Here is a 21,507-nt window from a genome sequence, read left to right as displayed (position 1 = left end):
TGAGGCAAGTTTTGGAGCAAGCCAGGAGCAGCGGAGGAGAAGAATGGCTGTGGCGCTGCCTTGATATGGCAGCCGAAGGGGAAGAGGGGAAGGAGCGGGAAGACACAGAACAGGGGTTGGAGAACTCACCGAAGCGCTGTCAGAGGAAGAGCGGCCGAATAGAGCCTGTCACAGAAGAGCGAGTCTCGGCACGGTTCCAGTGGTTGACCAGCATCATCAGCAGGGCAAGAGGAGTCCGGCTGGGCATCGGAAGAAACGGTGGTCGGAAGAGCAAGCCAGCATGAGAGGAGGAAGAGACAGGTTCCTTCGCTGCCAGGAAGAGTAAGTATTCATGGAAGTCGAGCATCCCTCGGAGCTGAAAGTGAGGCTGCGGCCTCCGAAGTGGTTGCTAGGCAACAACCTCAACTGGAGCTGAGTCAGGAAAGAGAAACGAGCCTGTGCATGCAATACCGACTTTATCCAGTGGTGGCAACAGAGGTCAGCACAGGGATCCAGAAATCGAAACAGCGACATCTTGTGGAAATGATGAGATTAACAGCTTATTAAAAAATATTAGATTTCATTACAACACTTACTAATAATTTAAACAAAAATGTTAATAGTGATAATTTGTTAAAAATAGTAGTCATGCTAATGTGTGGGTTAATAAGGATAGTAATGTTAATATTAATGATAAATTGTCCAGTAATTTAGGTAGCATGAGTATAGAAAAAAATAATACGGGAATGAATATTAATTCGCCAATACCAGAAACATGTTTAAAAGAAGTTTTGCTATGTGAAATATCCCCGCTAGGATATCATTTATCAACGCAATTAAAAGAAAAAATATGGAAAGGAGAATTTGTGGTTATTCTGTCATTGTTACCCTCAGCAAAAGATTTCACAGGCAAAACTGATAGAAAATCCGACGATGAAGACAGGCGTAGACCAATAGCGAGATCATTTCATAATTGGCTGCAAGCTTTTGCAATATATTCTAGCGTGCTAGGGGAAAAACACCCAGAGCATTGCAGTGGTTTATTCCAACATTTGGAACAAGTTTTAGAGGCCTATAAAAATTTTGGAGGATTAGGATGGTATCATTACGACAAATCTTTCCGGCAAAAACTATCTATATATCCATCACTAAAATGGGGTATGAAGAATGTAGGCTTGTGGCTAAACTTAATATTACCTCAAAAACAGACATTTCAAAAACCACAATCTTCCATCACAGTATTCCCTTATATAAAAGGGATATGGTTACGCATTCAATGAAAGTCAATGTAAGTGGGCAGGGTCATGTAGGTACAAAACACGAATGTTCGCATTGTTCAGGCCCACATTCATTTCTTAAAGGTTTCAAAAGAAACATGGCTTTTCAAGGACAAAAGAGAGAATGTATCAAAAGGCAGCACACCAGTGAATTTGGAAAACATGCGTCAAAGTTGGAAATATATCCAAACAAGGAGACAGTTAAGTTTTTAAACGGATGGTTTTTTGAATGGTTTTTGTTACCAATATTTTCAGGTTATGGATGTAATATTGTTGATAATTTAAAGTCGGTAGATCAATTTCACATTGTTAGAAAAAAATTAGAAACAGAAATAAAAGAAGGACGCCTGGCTGGTCCTTTTAACCTCTTCACACTGGCCGAACGCAAATGTGCGGCCTCCCGGCGTCTGGGCCTAGACGCCGAGCGGTCGCACATTTGCATTCTATTAAAAAAGGACATATGTGACGAGAGCGCACACCCTGCCGTGCTCCCAGCACACATGTCCGATACTCACGGAAAGGTCCCGATCTCCTCTTTCGATTGGGACCTTTCCCGATCATGTGACCGCCGCATCACAGCGGTCACATGACCCTGAACCCCGCCTCCCGGCTTCTGAAACTCTTAAAAGGGCCGGGAGGCGCCGGCGCAAAGGGGTTAAGGAACCACCTTTTCATAATTTTAGGATATCGCCACTGGGTAATATTCCTAAATAAGAACCGAATACGTATCGGCTTATTCACCACCTATCATTCCCAAAAGGCTTTTCTTTAAACGACAAAATAGATGAAGGATCAGCATCATGTTGCACGTTTGAAGGAGCCATTCATAAAATAAGAAAGTTTGGAAAAGGAGCATTGCTAGCCAAGGCAGATATAAAGGCAGCATTTAGGCTATTACCTATTAACCCAGAAGCATTTAACTCATTGGGTATCCATTATGAAGGTCAACTTTACTACGATAGATGTTTACCAATGGGTTGTTCACTGTCTTGTGCGTATTTCGAAACATTTTCAAAATTCTTACAATGGGCTATTGAAAAAGAATCAGGCCAGAATGGGAGAACTCATTATCTGGATGATTTTTTGTTTATAGGCCCAGCATTTTCGACAATATGTGTAGACATGCTGCAAATGTTCAGTAAGGTAACGCAGCATTTCGGTATACCATTAGCAAATGAAAACGATTTATCCAACCACAAAATTGGAATTTTTAGGAATACTGATAGACACAGAAAAATTTGAATTTCGACTGCCAAGAGGAAAAAATTGACAACAATAAGAGGGTAAAAAAAAGTATTATTAATAGAATTACAGTCATTATTAGGCCTACTGGCATTTGCATCCAGAATAATGCCAGTGGGAAAAATATTTTCGTGTACGCTTTATTTAGCGATTTCGGGTTTAAATCTCCTTTCTCACATGTAAGATTAACCTGTGAATTAAAGGAGGATTTAGTAGTGTGGTTAAAATTTTTTGAGGAATATAAAGGTTGTTCGTTTTTTCAGGATGAATTTATCTTTGCAACGGATTTTGAATTGTTCACTGATTCAGCTGGCTCATTTGGTTTTGCGGAAATATGGAAATCACATTGGAGTTGTGGTAAATGGCCATCAAAATGGATTCGAATGAATGCAACAAAGAACATACCGTATTTTCCGGCATATAAGACGACTTTTTACCCCATGGAAATCTTCTACAAAGTTGGGGGTCGTCTTATATGCCGGGTGTTGTGTTGAATCCATACCGGTACTTCCGAGCTGACGCTTCTGCGCATGTCTTCGGTAGCAGTAGACGATCGCCGATCACCATTCATAGCAGAACTGCATGAAACTTCAACAAGGTCGGATGCAGCAGTTGAGTGCTCGATTGAGCTGGACTGAAACTGTGACATGCAGAAAAGGGATACACATCGGCTAGCAGCAAGATGAGTATGCCCATGAAGATGTGTATCCCTGACGCTTCTGCGCATGTCACAGTTTCAGTCACAATCAATCGAGCACTCAACTGCTGCATCCGACCTTGTTGAATTGACCCCTTCATGGCAATATCTTAATGAAATACGGTAATTAGCTAAGCATTATAATCATAATAATAATGTCTTCACTGTGGCAGTTCTGTGCAAACTACGGTACCGCTCGGATCATCTTGGAGACAGGGAGGGCTGGGCAGGGAGAGCTGACCCACCCAATCCAAGCAGGCTTTGTATGCAGTGTGCACAAAAAATACATTGCTTGCCGTGATTTGTTGGTTGTTGTATACTGGGTTGGATTGGCGATTCTGAGGGAAGGCAGGGGGAAGCAGGAGCATCTGCACTTCAACCAATTCGAATGTTGGAACAGCGCATCTCTAATGAAGTTTGGTGTGCATCTTATATGTGGTGAAAAAACAGAGTCTATCTGGTGAGCAGATACATGTGGTGGTGAATACAGTACAGCACCAGTATCTGTACCGGTTCATACAGTACAGCACCAGTATCTGTACCGGTTCATACAGTACAGCACCAGTATCTGTACCGGTTCATACAGTACAGCACCAGTATCTGTACCGGTTCATACAGTACAGCACCAGTATCTGTACCGGTTCATACAGTACAGCACCAGTATCTGTACCGGTTCATACAATACAGCACCAGTATCTGTACCGGTTCATACAGTACAGCACCAGTATCTGTACCGGTTCATACAGTACAGCACCAGTATCTGTACCGGTTCATACAGTACAGCACCAGTATCTTTACCGGTTCATACAGTACAGCACCAGTACATACAGTACAGTATACAAATGGATAACAGTCAAGACCCCATCATGGCTCCACCAGCAAGAAGAAAGAAATATGAAGCCAGTTTCAAACTTAAAGTTGTAAACTTTGCCATGGAACAGAATAACTGTGCTGCTGCAAGACAATATGGAGTAACAGAAAAGATGGTTCGGGACTGGAAAGCAAATGAAAAAGCATTAAAGTGTATGCCAAGGGGTAAGTGTGCATTAAGAAGAGGCACCCCACATTGGCCAGAACTCGAAAAACATGTAGCAGACATGGTGAATAAGCATCGCCAAAACGGTTATATAGTGACCCGAAATAAAATACGTTTGTTTGCACTTCAGTGGGCCAAATCTAACCCAGATCACAGCAACAGATTTAAGGCCACTGTATCCTGGTGTACTAGATTCTTGGAAAGGCATAATATGACACTTAGGCAAAAGATGAAAATTGCACAAGAATTACCTGCAGATCTTGATGCCAAAGTAAATAGTTTCCATCGATACGTAATACAACAGCGCAATAAACATGGCTATGCGTTAAGTAGTATCGGAAATATGGATGAAACTCCAATGAATTTTGATATGGTTGGAAATAAAGCTGTCCATCCAAAAGGTGAAAAAACAATTTTAATTAAAAACAACAGGACATGAGAAGTCCAGTTTTACAGTGGTACTAGCATGCACAGCTGATGGTGCCAAACTGAGACCAACGATTATTTTTAAAAGAAAAACAATGCCGAAACTCAAGTTCCCTGTTGGTTGTTTTGTACACGTGAATGAAAAAGGCTGGATGGATGAAGAAGGGGTAAAGCTATGGCTTGATAATGTATGGAGCAGGCGACCAGGTGGACTTATTCAAAAACGTAGTCTACTGGTGTGGGATATGTTCAGGGCTCATTTAACTCCCAGCACCAAGCAAAGGCTTGCAAGAATAAACACAGATGCGGCAGTTATTCCTGCAGGATTGACATCGTTGGTACACCCACTGGATGTGTGCCTAAACAAGCCATTTAAAGATCGCATTTGAGAACAGTGGAATGAGTGGATGGTTAGCGGCGGAAAGTCATTCACAAAAGGAGGAAACATGCGGGCTCCACAGCTGGATGTTTTGTGCAAGTTTGTCATAAAAGCCTGGAATGATATTGATGCAGAAACAGTAATCAAGTCTTTCAAGAAGTGTGGCATATCAAATTCATTAGATGGTATGGAGGATGACTACTTGTGGCAAGATGAAGAGGAAGCCGAAGCTGAGACCACACCATCTGATACGGCATTAGATCCATACGATGACTGCCTTACAAATGTATCACAAGATGTCATTGATGTACTTATGATATCAGATGACAAACAGGAGGATTTTGAAGGCTTTTAAAGGGAAACTGTCACACCAGCAAAACCTTGCAGTTATGATGGGCGTTGCTGACTCGCCAGGAACTTGCTCTCTCTCTATTGTTTGTTATCTTCCTCCTATCATCATCAGTTCCAGTTTGGTTGACTGCTTAGAAAACAAACAGCATGGCAGCTCCCATGGGTTTATTGTCTTATCCTTCCTTTCAGCTTTAGAGTGAATTAGGAAAAGTTTAATCCACTTGCACTGTTTTATGTTTACATGTTTGATGACAAACAGCCTTTGTTTATAAGTGACAGTTTTCCTGCTAGGTATCTGCATGTCATAAGCATTTGAATTAAAATGACCATATTGAAATCAAATCTGATGTTTTTTAATTTTTATTTGGTGTGCGTTGGAAGAGGGGTAGTCTTCCATGGCGAGTATAGCCCAAACCCTATATTTTAACAGGAAAAGTAGGAGGTCTTCTTATACGCCCAGTCGTCTTATACGCCGGAAAATACGGTAGTTTTGCTAGAACTATTTCCTCTAATAGTAGCGTTGGAATTATGGGGAGAGCACTTTTCCAACAAAAGGCTGTTAGTACAGACAGATAATAAAGGGGTTATGTATGCAGTATATTGTTTATCATCTAGGTCAATTTTGGTGGTAAAATTGCTTAGATATTTAGTTTTGAAATGTTTAAAACTTAATATTTGGATTAAAGCAAGATATGTCCCAGGTAAAGAAAATCAAATAGCTGACGCCTTATCTCGATTCCAGATATCAAGATTCAGACAAATATTTCCAACAGCAGATTTAAAAGGGTTTCGAGTGCCCAGATCACCTGTGCAACCGGATTTAAACGTACTGATAAAGGCCATAAAAAATTCGGTATCCAACAGCACATGGGTTGAATATTCATCTTCATGGAATAAATGGAAGCAGTTTTCCAGAGAATTGGGTTATCAGTTCAATTGCCCATCTGAGAATACAATTCTCTCTTTTTTGTGCTCATTCATGCACACGAATTTTGCTTATAGCCATATAGTTAAAATTCTAGCAGGAGTTTCCTTTTTCCTCAAGTAATTTTCCAGCATGTACATCATTCTTTTCGGTGAAACAAGCGCTCAATGGATATAAAAAACAGCATTATTCTCCAGACACAAGACATCCCATATCTATCGAATTATTAAAAAAGTTATGTAGGATTACCAAAGAAATTTGTTTTTCAGACTCCAAATCTATACTGTTTAACGTGGCATTTATTCTAGCATTTTTTGGAGCATTACGCATATCAGAACTATTGCCCCCAAATAAAAAAAGAAATGTCTGGTCTACTACTACAAAATGTGACGGTTTTGGAAAATGGAATTAGTTTGTTTATTCCATTTTCAAAAACAGATCAGGCTGGAAGAGGAAAATGGATCAATCTTTATACTTACTGTATAATAATAATAATACTTGGGGAGACATGGATATTTGCCCTTTTGTCATGGTAAAAAAGTATTTGAATATTAGACCGGTCAGCCTGGGTCTTTTTCTGGTGCATGCTGATGCATCAGCTGTAAGTAAGTCTCAATTTAATGCCATTTTAAACAGCTTCCCGCCCTGCCACTGTATATATACGTGTGCAGGGCGGCACTCAGGCGCAAAACCACGTTTTAAAACGGGTTCCGCGCTCCCGATGTTTTCACCAGCAGGGGGCGCGTGCGCTCCCGCCGACCCGCGGGTGACACCATTCGATCCCGGAGGGATCAATCATTAGATTTCAGCCAGTGATGTCTGGCTGAAATCAGATGATTGGTCCCTGTCCTATCCTGTCCTTTGTTGAAGTTTACACAGGACAGGATATGATGTCATTCTTCTCTGCCTGGACACATTCCGTTCCAGACAGAGAAGACGACACAGTAAAAATGAGTAAAACAGCACATACCCACAGTTAGAACACACCTAGGACACATTCAACCCCCTGATCGCCCCCCCCCCCCCCCCCCCCAGTTAACCCCTTCACTGCCCTGTCACCAGTGTCACTGATCAGTGAATCGATTTTTACTCATCACTGTATCAGTGTCGCTGGCGACTTCCGATAGTGTTAGCGTCCCTCCCAGATAGCGCCAGATTGCCCGCCAGTACACCAGTAATCCCGTTTAACCCCTTGATCGCCCCCCCCCCAGTTAACCCCTTCACTGCCCTGTCACCAGTGTCATTGATTACAGTGAACAGATTTTTACTGATCACTGTATTAGTGTCACTGGTGACTTCCGATAGTGTTAGCGCCCCTCCCATATAGCGCCAGTTTGCCCGCTAATGCACGGGATTTTTTTTTACCAAAAACATGTAGCAGAATACATTTTGGCTTAAATTTATGACTAACTTTGAGTTTACGATATATTTTTTATAGCTGAAAGTAGAAAATATTGGTTTTTTTTCAAAATTTTTGTGATTTTTTTGTTTATAGCGCAAAAAATAAAAAGCGCACAGATGATAAAATACCATCAAAAGAAAGCTCTATTTGTGTGAAAAAAAGGACGTAAATTTCGTTTGGGTACAGCATTGCATGACCGCACAATTATTTGAATTAGTGCAGCGCCAAAACAGCAAAAAAAGGCCTGGTCATTAAGGGGGGTAAATCCTCAGGCGCTCAAGTGGTTAAAGAAGGCATTAACAAACTAGGTCTTATACAATTTAAATTCACATCTCATTCGTTTAGAATAGGCGCAGCTACGCAAACTGCAAAAATGGGCTTGGATGATGAAATAATAAAAAAATTAGGTAGATAGGAGTCACAACGTTTCCAATTATATGTTAGACCTAACCTGTCTGTTTATTTCTTCAGGTGATAGAAGATATATATGGATACTGGGACATTCATTTGTCTACTGGGCTTTGAAAAGAGCGGCTCAGCGTTCATATTCAGCTAATTTAACAACGGATCCTGCAAAATCTCTAATTTTATGGAAAGGAATACGTGGTCTTAAATGGTTTAACTTGTTTTTTCATCTTTCTAAGTTGTTTGAAGTTTGGCCTGCACCTCAGATATTAATCATACACCTTGGGGGAAATGCCATAGACAATGAGAAAACTCTAGAACTAATGTTCATGACGTAACGGGACTTACACCGTTGCCACTTACCATCCCCGAATACTACCATTATCTTTTCAGAAGTAGTCCCTAGACTTGTATGGTTAGTTAATCCTCAATTAAAAAAGACGACTAAACAAGTCTATGGAAAAATTCATGCCTTTGATAGGTGGAATTTCATACCATCACACGGATCTAGAAGGAGGAGTTAGTGGCATTTATCGTTCAGACGGTGTGCATCTATCAAACGTAGGTATAGATATCTTTCATTTAGCATTACAAAATAGTATAGAATTGGCCTGCGGCTCTTGGGTAGGCCGGACGTTGTAAATAGTTTGGCTGGTGGGGTCTTATTGATAGAATTATTTCAGATAGCTCGAGTCCTAAAAGACTGAGCAAGTTTATTCCTGGTTGATAATTAAAATGTAAAAGTTTTGAATAAACGATATTGCAAATTTAATTTATGTTGTGTGTAATTACCAATAAAAGTGCCGCAGCCAAAATTTTATGCCAAAAGAAGAAATATTGTGTATGTGTCATTATTTAAATAAGTGTAGTTATTTCGGGGATGAGGAATAACGTGCAGCCTGCATTTCCATGCACAGGACCCTGTGTGACCCAAAACAAGTAGTTGCCTGTCCTAAGGGACAAGTTAGGTGTATGAATACATAGACACAGGAGAACTGATCAGCCTATCATTACAAGCAGGGGCGGACTGACCATTTGGAAACTTGGGCACTGCCCGAGGGCCCGGGGTCAGTAGGGGGGCCCCATGAGATGCCCGTGGTACCTTTTTCATAGGCTTTTTTGAGTTTGGGCAAAGACACAGGGGCCCCATGATCCCCTATTGCCCGGGGACCCCATGAGTTGTCAGTCCGCCCCTGATTACAAGGTGAGATAAACAGAAAACACAAGGTGTAGAATTACACGAATAACTATTTGAAAGCGTACAACATATTTAACAAAGAATAAAGTATGTTTAGGTATGTAGTTGCACGTGTACCTGGCTACAGCAAGTGTCATGGCCCTCTATGCTTCAATGTCAGGCCAATCTGACAATTCCGGTAACTGTTGAAACTTGCCTGCTCTCTGCTGCCTGGAGGATGATGAAGACGAGGTGTTACTCTTAAAAACTAATTTCTCATAATCCTTTCGTGACTCCTTGCAAGTGGAAAACTAGCAGGAACAGTCTTGGCTCCCCACCTGATGCGGAGGCATCTATCCTGGCTCCAGAAATCCCTATGCATGGCCCTTTTCACAGCAGCTCCAGCCTGATCACCTGAAGCTCTGACACCTGTGACTGGTCCTGCTCGGATATATTCCTGCCATCCTATTTTACACTTGTGAGCGCATATAAATGTGTTGACCACTTGCCCTCCTGAGGATTTACCTCCCTTCCTGACCAGGCTTTTTTTTGCTATTCGGCGCTGCACTATTTCAACTGATAATTGGGTGCAGCATTGCATGACCGCATAAACAAAATTTATGTACTTTTTCACACAAATAGAGCTTTCTTTCGGTGGTATTTGATCACCTGTGTGCTTTTTTATATCATGTGTGAGACTTTTTGGGAGCCTAGCCACATACAGGAGCCTGAAATCCAATGACCACTTTGAAAGCCTGAAGGTGCGTAACTTCCTCATTTCACCTCCTAACTACCTAGCACAGTTTTGGAGGCCCTGACATGCCAGGACAGCACCAACCCCCCCAAAATGACCCCTTTTTGGAAACTAGACACCTCAAGGAATTTGAAAGAGGCATGGTGAGTATTTTTCAGATCTCATTTTTTCCTCACAAGGTTTTGAAATATAAAAAAAAAAAAGTTTCTAAAAACGCGTGGCAACAAACAAGATCTGCAAAGCACTCACCATGCCTCTTGTAAATTCCTTGAGGTGTCTACTTTCCAAAAAGGGATCATTTGGGGGGGTTGGTGCTATCTTGGCATTTCAGGGTCTCCGAAACTGTGATAGGTAGTCAGGAAGTGTAATGAGGAAATAAAGCCCTTTAAAAGCCTGAAGGAGCATATTGGATTTTGGGGTCCTGTACTTGGCTAGACTGCCAAGACGTCTCTCACATATGGTATCCCCATACACGGGAGCAAATAGTTTGGGGTGTCTACTTTCCAAAAAGGGGTCGTTTTGGGGGTGGGGGCATTTTATGCCCAGCATTAGAAGTTTATGCCACACATCATTCACTCTTCTAACCACCTTAAGACTAAGCCTTTTCCGACACTTCTCTGTTCACATGAAAAAAAATCAGTATTTTGTTCTAGGAAATTACTTTGAACCCGCCAACATCATATATTTTTTAAAGCAGACACGCTAGTGAATAAAATGGTGGGTGCTGCAATTTATGGCACATAGTACTCGAGCAGCGATTTGTTTTTTTAAAAATACACTTTCTTTACTTTTAATGCACAAAAACACAATATATTGGCCAATTATTTGGTAAAATATAAAAGATGATGGTATGCCGAGTAAATTGATACCAAACATGACATGCTTTAAAACTGCGCATGCCCTGTGCAATGGCGACAAACTGCATACATTTTTAATATCCATAGGTAATGCTTTAAAAGCCTTTACAAGCTACCATTTTAGATTTACAGAGGTCTAGTGCTAGAATTACTGACCTTAATCTGACTTTTGCAACGATACCTCACATGCATGGTGCAACCGATGTTAACATACTGGCACGGGATCAATGTGGGGGGGGGGGGGGGCGAGGGTGCTTTATTTTTTAAGTTATTTTGATTTTTTACATTATTTTTACACTGTCCTTTTCATTTTTTTGATCACTTTTAATGCTATCACAGGGAATGCAAATATCCCTTATAACTTCAATGGATATTGTCATACATTCATTTTTGAGAAATCTGGGGTCTATGAGACTCTAGATATCTCCTCTACTCTTACATTATCTAATCTCACCAAGATCGGTGTGATCAGATGCTTTCCCAATTTACAAATGGCGCTGTTTATATCCTGCGAAACTGAAGTGATGAAATGCTCGTAGCTTCTGATTTCTTAGACTATAGAGATGATTGTCACCATTCTGGTCTCCAATCAGCTCTATGGTCAGCTGGCAGAAACACCCGCTGCATTCTCAGGTTCCCCCGAGAAGGCCGTGGAAGGCAGCGGGGGAGGGGGGCATCGTCTCTCGCTGCTTGTAAAAGCAATCTTGCAGCTAATTAGCCACTAGGATTGCTTTTACATGAAAGCTGATCACTGGCTGAAAAACATTATACCAGGATGATGCCTGCAGCACCAGCTTGTACTACACTTGTGGGACTTGCCACATCACCAAGTGATACTGCAGTGCTAGTATGTGAAAGACCAGGATGTACTAGGCTGCTGGTGCTCGCCAGTTCACCAAAAGGTAGAGTGGCACTAGTACTGGCACTCTGCTGCATATGAGAGTCATCATGCAATTGTAACATCTCAGCAACCTGGGATTGGGGTTGGGTACGCCTGATCTTAGCAGAGACCTCTTCTCCATCATCTGAGCTATCTGTCAGGATGCAGCTGTTGTCTATAGGTTCGTATTTTGAGGCTGATTGTGTCAGGGAGTCTTCCCCTTCGTTCTCACCTGACATACTCAGAATCCTGTAGGCCTCTTCACTAGAGTACCTTTCCATTGGCATTTTGGCCACTACATTTATAGGTACCTAGTGCGCCCCACGGTAAAAGGAGCACCTAGCTGTCAGGGACTGCTTGAACCACTACAAAAAAATGTACCAGCAAGTGCTAACAGAGATCAGGCCTGATTCTACAAACACTGCGGTTTTGTGTGCAATGTATCAAGTGACAGTGACCTACTGACACTGCACTTGCTGGGGGAGAAGGGGGCGGTAAGCGTAGGGGCCAAACGCAGGTGCTGGCAGGTATCGGGGCTGATCCCGCTAATACTGCGTTTTTGGGGACGCTATACTAATGTGAACACTGGTATAGTGCTGATCTGATCAAAGATATTGATCCATTCAAAGACTATACTAGCAATGGAGGTTTATAGTGTATGTGAGTGTGCTCCTGGCAAACAAGGGGTTAAATGGGATTACTGGTGTACTGTCAGGAAATCTGACGCTATCTGGGAGGGGCACGAAAACCGTGGGAGTGCAAATCACATACATGTGATTATATGTGATTTTATGCACCCGTGCCGCCCTGTATTTCTACTATAGGGTGGCGCGGAAGCGATTAAACATGTCCAGTAAAAAAAAAAAAAAATTAAAAAGTAAAATTTGGTCATAAATTTAGTCCAAAATGTATTCTGCTCCATGTCTTTGCTAAAATAAAATCCCAATAAGAGTAAATTAATTGGTTTACGTGAAAGTTATAGCGTCTAGAAATGGCGGTATAGATACTGGAATTTATTTTCTTTTTTCTATAAATAATGACGGCGATCAGCGACTTATAGCGGGACTGTGGTGGGCATTCTGACACTGGGAGGAACTGACTTGGTGTCACTGATATCCCCAGTGACACCAATAGAGTGATCAGTGCTAAAAAAAAAAAAAAAGCACTGACACTGTACTAATGGCACTGGGCAAAAAAGGGTTAACATAAGGGGTGATCAAAGGGTTAACTGTGCGCTGTTTTACTATGGGGGCGTGCTTACACCCGGAGCAGTGTGCCCGAGCCGACGGGGAGGACGACTGTTAGTAAACAAAGTAGCCCTCCTCCCCGTCAGTGATTGTCGGTAATCACCGGGTGCTGGCAGGTAATCATCGGCCTGGGCCCGCTGATTGACAGCCGTGGCCGCGAATGGCGGCGTGGGTAGGGCATGAACGCGGCCTGCACGCACCCCCTACTTGGAAATGCAAAATCACGTGTACATACGTGTTTTTGTGCACCCGTGCTGCCCTTTGGCAGCATTTCTGCTATAGGGCGGTAAGGAAGTGGTTAATTGGTGTTTATAAGTGGACTTGCAGTCCAAGTTACCTTCTTTGTGTGTCTTTCATACAATATGGAAATGTAAGAACCGCAGTCATATCATTATGGCTAACTGTGCTCTTATTTCTAACAATAACCCTAAATATCCCAAAAAATTAAAAGTCTGCAGCCCCTGCGGAGCAGGCACCTTTCGCTGAAAAAGAAAGTAAAAGTCTCCTAAACAAGATACAGAAAAAAAATCTGAAAGCTAAACCCTGGAATAACCAAATCTTGTCTAATTACCAGAGGCGTGTGTATTCTTCCTTCAATCTTTGTGTGCTTTGTGTATCTCTGCCACATCTGTGCAGCAATCCAGTGTGAAATGTTATCTCTGTACAGCAGCTTTCTGTAAAATCTTTAGTGGGAGAGGCCTTCTGGGTACCTCTCACAGCTCTAGACTCCACACAGCCTAGCGATGGGACTGCTACTTTTGCAAGGTAATAACCAAGTTTGCAAAGACATTTGGTGCACACAAAGTGAACTTATATCCTTTGTGACTATTGAAGAATAAAGAAAACAAATATAGGTTTATGTGTAGCTTTATGACCTACAGGTTATACCAGGGGTCCTCAAACTATTTAAACAGGGGGCCAGTTCACAGACCTTCACACTGTTGGGGGGCCGGACTCTAGTTTGAAGAAGAAAAAAAAAAAAGAACAAATTCATATGCGCACCACACACATCTTATTTGTAGTGGAAAAAAACTGGAAAAAAACAATACAATATTTAAAATACACTGTACTCTAACGCACTGGACACCACAATGCACAGTACACTGTGATGCACTGGACACCGCCATTAACTGTACACTGTGATGCACTGGACACCGCCATTAACTGTACACTGTGATGCACTGGACACCGCCATGCACTGTACACTAACGCAACGGGCACCGCAATGCACTGTACTGTGTGACGTACTGGACACCGCAATGCACTGTACACTGGACACCGCAATGCAGCGTACTGTGTGATGTACTGGACACCGCAATGCACTGTACACTGGCACACTGGACACTGCAATGCACTGTACACTAACGCACTAGACCAGCCTTTCTCAACCAGGGTGCCTTGAGGTTTCTTCAGGGGTGCCTTGGAAAAAGGTCTAAAAATTGCCCAAAACTTGTACACAAGCCAGCGGGTGGAACAAGCCTTTTAGTAACACAAAGCCACAGGTTTTCATTGTGCACCATTAGGACCTTTTAGCCACCAGTGCCTGACAACCAATGACATCATCAGTTGATAAGGAGGATGTTGGTTGCCTGCACAGTATCTTGGTTTGACCCTCTCCCGCCCCTCTCGGTCTGTGCTGGGGGTCACATCTCAGTGATAGAGAAAAACTGAGGGAGAAGAGAAACATTGGAATACTAGTCAGTACCAGTGTGCAAAAGTGTATTTACTTTGGAAAAACAAATCACCTCTAATGTTGGGCGTCCTATGTATGCGGATGTTGCTGCGTTATATAAAACTATTAGAATTCTTTTATACATTTCAGAATAGGGTGCCTCAGGATTGTCCATAATTTCAAAGGGTGCTGTGACAAGAAGGCAGGAAGAACTAAGGGATGTGTCCAGGATGGAAGGTATATTTGCCCCAGGTTCATGTTATACACGGACTGTTTCTCCTGTTGTGCTGTGTAGTGAGCCGTTTTAGGTCACTGATGATTTCATTAGCTCAGCTGTAGCGAGTTGAGGGCTCTGGGCTCTATAAAACGCCCAGGCTGCTTAGAGAGGATGCTCCAACCTGGAACCAGTTTGCTGTGCAGGACAGACTGGGGAGCAACCAAACCATCCTGTGGTGAGAGATAATCTGTGTGATCTTAGACTGTGTGAACACTCTGTGTCTAAGCAGCAATAGGCTGTATTCAGACAGCTAGATAGGAAACCTGTGTTTGTAGTTAGATGCCCAGCAGGGCAAGGTTTTATTTTCTGTTTGTATTTTTTTGCTGTTTTGACTATTTGCACCGTGTGTTCACCCGACTTGTAAATAAAGCACAAACTTTTCACCAAGATCCTGCTGTCGTGCTGAGCCTCTTTCACGGTGTTCTGACCCATCCAGGGGGCCAAGCACAACCCGCTACTGGGTTAATCCCTCACATATGGTGGAGGATGCAGGCAGGTGAAGCAAGGCCAGCATGGAAGAGATACTGAGACAGCTTGCTTTGGCAAATGCAAGTCAGCAGAAAACAAATGCAAGTTTGCAACAGAGCCTTGCAGTCCAGCAGCAGGTTTTGCAACAGAGCCTTGCAGCCCAGCAGCAGGTTTTGCAACAGAGCCTTGCAGCCCAGCAGCAAGCCCCGGAACAGGCGTAGGCACGCCTTAGGGAATCGTTGGAATGGCAGGAACAGATACACCAACAGCAAATTGCAGCCATCATGAAACAGCTTCAGCAGAGTGAGCAGACTGAGGCTGGGAGTGATTTTACTACCATACCATCTTTCCGTGTAAGTCACCTGCTGCCAAAGATGTCTGCAGATGAGGACCCTGAGATGTTTCTGACCACTTTTGAGAGGACAGCTGAAAAAGAAAGTTGACCTAAAGAGCAGTGGGCTGGACTAGTGGCCACCCCACTATCTGGCGAGTCCCAAAAGGCTTATTTTGACCTTGAGCCTGAGGAAGCCAAGAACTAGGATCGTTTAAAAATGGAAATTTTGGCGCGGCTGGGCGTAACCCTGGCTGTCCGGGCTCATCGGGTACACAACTGGAGTTATCGACTGGGAAAACCACCCCGATCCCAAATGTATGACCTTATTCATTTGACCAGGAAATGGCTGCAGCCAGATACACTGTCTGGACCAAAGATTGTGGAAAGGGTGGTGATGGACAAATTTCTGAGGTCTCTCCCTACTACCTTGCAGAAATGGATGAGTCATGGAGATCCACAAACAGCAGACAAGCTTTTGGACCTTGTGGAGAGATATCTAGCGACTGAAAATCTTACGTCTTCCCTCAAGGAATCACCGACTTTCCACCCCAAGACCAGACCATCCCCAGCAATGGGTAACATTGCACCAAGGGATGGGGGTGGAGAGATTGGAAAAGGGGGAACGAAAGGTACTTTTGGGACTGTTTCCAATATCTGGCGTGAGCGGCCTGGAAAGCCAAACCCGCCAGAGGTGAGCAGAAGGATAATCTGTTACCGCTGCCGGGAAAAGGGACATGTAGCAGCAGATTGCCCAAGTACGGATGAACCAATGCACTGTGACTTTCTTACTGAGAGACAGCAGTCCCCATTTGCAACTGTTACTTGCACTGCTGAAAAGGGAAATGAGAAACCTTTATGCAAAATGGGTATTGATGGTAAAAATGTTGTTGCATTGTTGGATTCAGGTAGCCTGGTTACTTTGGAAAAAACTGAATTGGTAACGGGAAAAACCTTGCACCCTAGAAAATTGGCAGTCATTTGTGTTCATGGGGACACGAGAGAGTATCCAGTGGCAACAGTGTCCTTTGAGACCTCCCTCGGTAACCTGTGTCATCAGGTGGATCTGGTTCCCCAACTGCCACATGACGCCATTGTGGGGAGGGATTTCCCAAAATTCTGGGAGCTCTAGAATGGCCCAGATTTCCCATTAAATGGTCCTTCAGAGCCTGAAGGTTATCCTAGGGAATCCTCTGAGGGTGAGGATTGAGCCTGTGTTTCCCTTGCCAGTATTAGCAGGGAAAACAGAGCCTAGGGAGGAGCCTACAACCCCTAGTGTTTGACTTAGAAGTACACAGGGAAAATTTTGCCACTGAACAACTGAAGGACCCCACATTACTAAGGGCCCGAGAGAATGTAGTAAAAATAGAGGGGGAATCCTTTCTATGAGTGGATTCATCTGGTGTGCTGCATACTACCCGGATAAACAAAACTGTGATGATTGTACAGGGGAATACACCACAAGTGCTGTTGACCATACTAGAGATAATTGGTCACCTACATAGGGTGAGTGTTGGTCCATGTGGGGCACCAACAGTACTGTTAAGTGGAGCATGTTATTACAAGTACCAAACCACTGGCCCTTTTCACACCTTCGTATTATCTTTTTGAACTTTTAACTTACATATTCTTTGGTTTACTTTATGTTTATCGAATGTATACACAATGTTGTAATATGAGCAGTTTGCATTTGATTATTTATGGTACACTGTGTTGAGGTTAACACATATTTAACCCCTTGCCCTACTGAGGATTTACCCCCCCCCCCTTCCTTACCAGCCCATTCTTTGCATTACAGCGCTGCGTTACTTTAACTGACAATTTCGTGGTCATGCAACGCTGAACCCAAATGAAATTTACGTACTTTCTTTCCCGTGAACTGAGCTTTTTTTCCCCTGACAGCATTTTGCAGTGAAGGACCCTTGCTCTTTCTGTGGAAGCAGCAGTTGTTCTGCAGAGGACAGACCTATAGCTTTGGGATCAGCGACACTCATGCACCTTGCAGATTGGAGAGTTCTGTCTCTGACTCAGCAGTGGGTGTATCAGATCTCTGAAAGGCAACCGTTGCCTCCACACAGCGAGAAAGGGTCCTTCTCAGCAGCATTGCAGGTAGTGGACCAAACTAGGGATGCACCGAAATTTCAGTGGCCCGAAGCGTTTCTGCCAAAAACACCCCTTTCGGCCGTCGGCCGAAATGAAAAAAAGCACCGATACGGGTGCCAAAAAAACCCCGCCCCTCGCTGCCGCCACTCGGGAGTTCTCAGCCTCACCTGAGAAACCATCGATCCCGGCGCTGGGCATAGAGATGAGTGAAGGAAAGATGGCCTCCACTCATCTCTATGCCCTTGGAGGACCGGAGCGATGTCACTTCCGGTTACGGACATTTTTTTTTTTTAAAGCACTAGATCAATGGGTTTTTTTTGATCCAATTCTTTACATTGTAAAGGAGAGATGTTGGGTCTTATTGACCCCATATCTCTCCATAAAGAGGACCTGTCACTAATTATTTCTATCACAGGGGATGCATGCATTTCTTGTGATAAGAATAAAAGTGATAACAATTTTTTTAAAGGGACAGTGCAAAAAACAAAACAAAAATAAATAAATTAAAAAAAAGTTGAAAGTGTCCCTGTCACCCCACGTAGTGGTGAACGCATATGTAGGCCATGTCCACATATGTAAACAATATTCAAACCACGTGTGAGGGTATCGCCACGAACATCAGAGCAAGAACAATAATTATCGCACTAGACCTCCTCTGTAACTTTACACTGCTAACCTGTAGAAATTTTTACAGCATCACCCATGGAGATTTTTTAAGTACCGCAGTTTCACACCATTCCAAGAGCGTGCACAATTTTAAAGCATGACATGTTGGGCATCTATTTACTCGCCGTAAAATTCTCTTTCATATTTTACAAAAAAATTGAGGTATATATTGTTGTTTTTTTTCTAATCAAAGTGTATTTTTTTCAAAAAAATATATATTCATGTTTAAAAATTGTGCATTTCGGTTCTCGGCTAAGTGCATTTTGAATTTTCATTTTCGGCACCAGAATTTTCATTTCTATGTACCAGTAGACAAAATATTTTTTTTTTGTTACAATACTTTTGTTTTGAAGCATCCAAAATGTATTTAGCTGATTTAAATTGAAGAATGTGTTGACTTTTACATTTTCAAAAGGAAAACAGATATGGCAATCCCCTGTAATTGTCTCAAAACAGCAACTTAAAGTGATTCTAAACCCATTTTATTTTCTTTAAAATAATAAACATGTCATACTTACCTGCTCTGTGCTCCCCTCGGGTCCCTGGCTCCTCCCCCTTTGCCAAGTGTCCTCATAGCAAGCCACTGGCTATGGGAGCACTCGTGCAGGTTCACTGCAGAGCCAGCTCTGAGTGTCTATTGACTCACAAAGCACAGCCTGGCCCGGCTTCCTCCTCACTGGCCAATGGCTCCCGCTGCTGTCTCTGAGCCAAAGACAAAGGAGAGAACAGAGAGATGGAATATTGATTTTTGCTAAAATGTCATCTATCCTTCTAGTGTATGATCTGAAATTACTAAGAATAAAAAGGAGCTCTGGATAGGCAGTGGATTGCTGCTGACAATGTATGTGTGTTTTGGTTATAGAACTAAACTGCCCGAGTGATGCCTGCTGTAGTACTCTAGTGATAAAACATGAAAAGGAACCATGGCTTACCTTGCGCCTATGATCACCAGGTAATCCAGTAACCTGAGAAATGGCTTTTTCTTCTGCCCCATGGTCCCAACTTCTTACTTAATCATCTCACACACTGCTTAGCTCACTGGACCATCACTGATCAAGGAGAAACCAGCAGAAACCTTAAACCAGGAGAAAAATACACAAAAAGAAACAACAAAATATATAAATACATTTCACACATACCAGCCTTTATATAATATTAACCTCAAACATATGGCTGAAATATTTATACAGGTCTTATCTGACAAAGGACTTATATTTCTATCCCTCCAGTCCTGAAATCTACACAGCTCTGCCACACAGCACAGTACTGTTTGTCAGAGCAGGAACCCCATTTTTCTCTGCTGCAGATAACTAACACTTACAGGTCTTGCCTTTCCCCTAGCCTATGACTGAACAGTAAAGAGAGAAGCAGAAAGCCGAATCTTTCTGTCACTTCCCCTTCTCCTCCTATCAGCACATGAGCACAATCAACTGGTCCCTTGCACTGCTGCAGCACCCCCCCCCCCCTTAGTCTGATCTCTGCTGACTTCAAGAAGCTGATAATAAATCAAATTTCAGTTACTGTTTGCATTTAAAAAAAAATAATTTATAGATATATTAAAGGGAGCTCCACCAAAAGGGGCAGCTCTGTTTGTCTGCCTCCTACCCCCTCCACTGCCACATTTTACACTTTTTTTTTGGGGGGGGAGCGGGTCCCTGGTTCTAGCATGCCCTCCTCCTTCCCCCCACAGTCTTCTAGGACACTTTACAGGTCCAAGAAGACTGCCGGACCATTCGGGAGGTGCAGTACACCTCGTGCAGTGGGCACCCAGCTGTGAAGCCAAAAGGTGTCACAGCTGGGTGACCACAATTAAGATGTCAGCTCAAGGGGGGGGGGGGGGGGGGGAGACAAGTGGGTGAAGGGACGGCATAGGCGAGAACATCACTGATCCTGCTAAGAAAGAGTTCAATGTTTTAATAGGGGTATAAAGTAGAACTATAGGCAACATTTCTTTTTCATTTTGGACATTTATAACCCCCGTCAGTTTTATTTTTTGCCATCTGTGTCCCATTGGGGAGATCTACCTTCACTTCCTGTCCCATAGCCAAAACAGGAAGTCAAAAAAATCCCTGAAAATTAAGGGAATACTTTGGGGTCCCTCATTGGAAGATTTCCCCTCTATTACTTTTCTGGGGACAACACAAAATTTGGGATTTTCTTTTACATTTACCTTCGATGATAATGGCAAACAGGACACATAGAGAGGGGGGATCTCTCAGGGACAAAGACAGCAATAAAAACCTGACAGGTGTTCTAATCCCTCTCCTCTCTACCCCCCAAAAAAAAAAAAAAAAAAGTTTTTCCTTTAGTTATACATTAAGGCTTTCTAATCCCAAGAATTAAAATACTCCATAATACTTGCTGCCGGTATTCTCACCTTCCAAAGCCCTTTAGTTCACGGGTAAGTTCACCTTTTGATAAAAAAAAAAAAAAAAATGCACATTTTATATGCAGGTAAAAAAATGTGCATTATTTTTTGCTGCCGAAGCCTGGAAAGCATTGCACCAGCGATAGGCAGATCACTGATGCCATGCAGGTCTCCTGCAGATCTGTCAGTACATCTGCTCACCCCATACAGGATGTACAAGCAAGCAGATATACTGACAGAAAGACTGAATGAACTATCCCAGTGCTCCACAGTGCCGTGGTAGTTCATTGAGAACTACAAACTGACAGCCGCTAAGTCTGTCGGGACTAGTAGTTTCTCATTCACAGAGGAGTGATGTGACCAGGCAAATGGAGCCCCGCACGGCCACATTTTTTAAACATTTGACAGCTATCGGGGAGAAGATCGCTCACTAGCTGACAAAGCTGGTGATCTGCAGGGAGCGGGGGCCAGTGCTTTCATAACATGTTACACTCTGAATATGGGGGTAACATGTTACAAAAGGTGAATTAACCTTTAACCACTTGCCCTCCAGAGGATTTAACCCCCTTCCTGAGCAGGCCATTGTTT

General features: G+C 42.9%; 1 long non-coding RNA gene across 16 annotated transcripts in view; it reads right to left on the bottom strand.

Annotated features, from left to right (window-relative positions):
• Window positions 1-21,507, bottom strand: part of LOC149429009 (uncharacterized) — a 645,951-nt gene that overhangs the window by 131,579 nt on the left and 492,865 nt on the right. For all 16 annotated transcript variants that reach the window (XR_016310627.1, XR_016310628.1, XR_016310634.1 and 13 more), the window contains one exon: window positions 19,484-19,626. This is a non-coding gene — a long non-coding RNA (uncharacterized LOC149429009). The remainder of the gene's footprint in view (window positions 1-19,483; window positions 19,627-21,507) is intronic.

Source organism: Staurois parvus, unplaced genomic scaffold (genome assembly GCF_062004578.1).
Source record: "Staurois parvus isolate SC_StPar_1 unplaced genomic scaffold, SC_StPar_1.0 ptg002864l, whole genome shotgun sequence".
In the NCBI taxonomy this organism is placed as follows: domain Eukaryota; kingdom Metazoa; phylum Chordata; class Amphibia; order Anura; family Ranidae; genus Staurois; species Staurois parvus.
This window is presented reverse-complemented; position numbering and strand designations above follow the sequence as displayed.